This window comes from Coptis chinensis, chromosome 3, assembly GCF_015680905.1.
Source record: "Coptis chinensis isolate HL-2020 chromosome 3, ASM1568090v1, whole genome shotgun sequence".
Taxonomy (NCBI): Eukaryota; Viridiplantae; Streptophyta; class Magnoliopsida; order Ranunculales; family Ranunculaceae; genus Coptis; species Coptis chinensis.
The window spans coordinates 41,384,180-41,387,762 of NC_141458.1; the positions used below are offsets into that span (position 1 = coordinate 41,384,180).

The 3,583-nt window shown below is 39.9% G+C and overlaps 1 pseudogene; it reads left to right on the forward strand.

Moving 5' to 3' along the window:
- Positions 1–3,175: 3,175 nt before the first annotated feature.
- Positions 3,176–3,270, forward strand: LOC147509646 (small nucleolar RNA R71; annotated as a pseudogene).
- Positions 3,271–3,583: the final 313 nt, after the last annotated feature.

A 3,583-nucleotide genomic window follows, 5' to 3' on the forward strand; every position in this document is an offset into this window, starting at 1 on the left:
ACGCCTCGAAGTGCGTGCATGACGACGCTATCTAACAATTGACTCTAAAATCATGGATTATGTCAACCCAAATCGTAATACAATTAAACGGCATAAGCAACTGTAATGGGACATAAACATTCTAGGATCGGAACATCGAACACCCCCCCCCCAAACAAATTTTTACAACGGAGCTTAGAAAATTTGTTTTAGCATAAGGTCTTTTAAAGTCGATTCGAGACTTCCTATATTACTATGTTTATTCTTTAATATATATATATATATATATTTTAAAAAAAGTAAAAACAATAAACAATAAAGACATAATTCACCCCATAGAGAAACATGACTCAAAAATCCGAGAAAACATGCAAGAGTGGAAAACGTGAATTATGTTTAAACGTGGACTTAGGATCCGGTACTTACAGCCACACACTCCGTAGGAGGGCCCGTTACCTTAATGGTGCACTCACCAATATATGGAAATGAAAGGAAATGCACCAAACATAAAAGTTGAGTCGTTTATAGTCAGATACTCGAGACTTATCTAAACATATGCATGAACATGCAGTTTATCATATATCAACAACCAAAATAGTTGTGGATCATTCCATAAATAAATATCACAGAAAACATATCCAAACACAATCAAGCACCAAGATTTCCTATGACGCAACCTAGTAAAATGAAAGCGAAGTCGGATAACCCTATTACTTAACCTAGCATGCACCTTTTTTTTCATTTTTGAACGAGAGGGTGTCCTAGTAAATAAGTGTGGAAGAGTGAATGGTTGTGGAGAATATGGTGGATATGGGTAAGTTGTAGAAGGAAAGCATGGAAAAAATGAGGATGTGGGTTTAGCACAAAACTCATTCATAGTGTAGGTAGGGACTGTCTCAAGTCTGAAAATGAAGGTGTCACACGCTTTTGTCTTCTGAAGTATTTGTTTACTAGGTGAATTTAAAAAATTATGAAGCACGGAAGAAAAAACAACAGATCGAAAGTGCAAACCTCGAGATTCCTTTGAAAGGGGTGGAAGGAGGGAGATGAGGTGGATGTTGTGGAAAGTAGTTCTTGATAGGGTGAATTATCACCGCTCTAAGAAACTTATCGAATTGCTCATCTAGATTGGTCATATCCTCATTACTATGATAGTCCTCTACATCCTTGAGAAAGTCATCTATCTCATCCTCATTCGTAATATGTGTATCGACTAGTGTAGGGATGGAAATGTTGGAGTCTGAACTTCCAAAGGAAAGAAATTTGGGCATATGATTATCCGAGAACGTGTTGTTGAAATAATCTCGAGCAAAGCTCTCGATCATGCTAACCTCTCCATCCATAGACGAATCGGGTAACTGTGTCTTTGTTTTAAAAACATTGACTTCAACAGCAAGATGGCCAAAAGACATGGACATTGAAACATCGCGGCAATTAATGAGCGCATTGGCAGTTGCCAGGAAAGGATGCCCTAAGATGATCGGGACATAGTCGTGAACGACTTCTGTGTCGAGGATGACAAAATCAGCCGGATAGTAAAAATCCTGAATTTTTACCATAACATTTTCGACGACACCCTTAGGATACTTAATAGACCGATCAGCTAATTGCAACGTCATTTTAGTGGGTTGCATCTCGTCTAGACCTATTTGTCTATACAAATAAAACGGGAGTAAGTTAACGCTAGCCCCCAAGTCTAATAACGCGGTCGTCGTATAAGAATCTCCTAAGGTGCATTGTACAGTAGGACGACCAGGGTCTTTGTACTTAACAATTCCATTATGTTCAGATAAAGTTGGGAATTGTTCTGTTAAAAAGGCGTCTTTTGGTATATTGGTCTTCGCCTAGTAGTACACAATTCCTTAAGAAACTTAGCATAGTGTGGTAGCTTTTTTATAGCTTCGAGGAAGGGAAGGTTTATAGTTAGATTCTTGAAAACATCCCTAATCTCCTCATAATTTGTATCCCTAGTTAACACGGCTAATTTTTATGGAAACGGGCGGTTTCTCGTTTATATTTAGTAATGGTATCACCGGATGTTTAACCGTGGGCTTTACGTTTCTTAGGTTGTGGTTGTAACCGGTACCTCTACAAAGGGTAGGCTCTTCAGTTTCTATTTCGGTATCTAGTAAAATAGCAGGTGTAGGGGCGACTGGTAGGGTAACTATAGACATAGTTACTTTGTTATCAACCATTCTGCCAGAACGGAGAGTGGTGATGGCCTTTAGCTCACCTACAATTTCATATTCATTACTAGTATTATCGGTTACCTCAAAGGCTGTATTTGTTGTTTTAGTATTAGGTATTAAGCGTAACCTGGAAACACACCTTTGGGTTGGGCTTTATCTTGAGCCAACCGTTGGGTTAAATTATTAACGGATTGTAGAAGCCGCCGGTTAGATTGAGCCATGGTTTGGAAAAGTTTTGGCTCACTTGTATGAAGGTGTCAAGACGATCCGGTTGTGTGGGTGTAGTAGTCACGGGTGGTGTGGACTGGAACTATTTCACGTGAATTATTTATGGGTAGATTTTGATAGTTATTATTTATCGAACGATACCTCTATTAGCATTATAATTATTATAACTACCTTGACTTTGTGCTTGACCTTGTCGAGGTTGCACTTGGTTGTTATAATTATTGAAATTCCCCGACCACGCCCTTGTCGTAGTGGGGCTTGGTTAAAGCCGCTGCGCGTAGGCCTAACATATTGATTATTGTACCCCCGAGGTGTGACGTGTTGGTTATTTCTCCAACCGGGTTGGGATTTTGTCTCCAAGGGGCGTTAGGTTCACTATTATTAGAACAAGCCCGTTCATAGGCTATAGGACGATGGGAGTCGGGATGCTCGTGGCTCCAACGAAACTACATGGATTTGAATTTACATTCATGACGGGGATAGGCTTTTGTTGAACGTAAATGGTCTCTACCTTTTAGTGAGTGATTCAATTAGAGTTTTAAGCTCGAATCGTGTTTAATTTCAAACATACCGCGGCCTTAATCAGTATTTGATGAACTAGCGAGCGCGGATATCATCACTACCCCCCGTTGTTATTTCGCTTTAGTTTGATCCTCTAAAAATTTATAAGCCTCCGAGGCTCCTTTGCTTAAGAAACTACCCCATTCATTATGTCTAGGACTTCTTTATGGTGGTGTAGAAGTCCTTTGAAAAGGCAACGAACTAACGTGTCTTTTGCTAAGTTATGATGTGGACACTCTATAAGGAGATCGGTGAAACGATTCCAAGCCTCTGAAAATGATTCATGAGGATTTTGTCGAAAAGAAATGAATCTTGGAAAGCATCTCGTCCGCCTTTAGGGGGGGTAAAATGTTCCATAAACAACCGAACAAGTTTAGCCCATGAGTCCACGTAATTAGGCGCTTGGGCTTAACCAAGACGCCTTTTATCGGGCTAAGGTGAAAGGGAATACCCCGAAGTTTAATTTGTTCCGCACCAACCGTAGGATGGTGGAATGTTGTTAGGACTTGTTCAATCCTACGCGATGTAGCCGATAAGGTTTTTCATGGTCTAATCCATGAAAAAACGGGTAACAAATTAAAATATTTGGGGATTCGAAATCCCCACCGGTCCGCTAGAACGATACA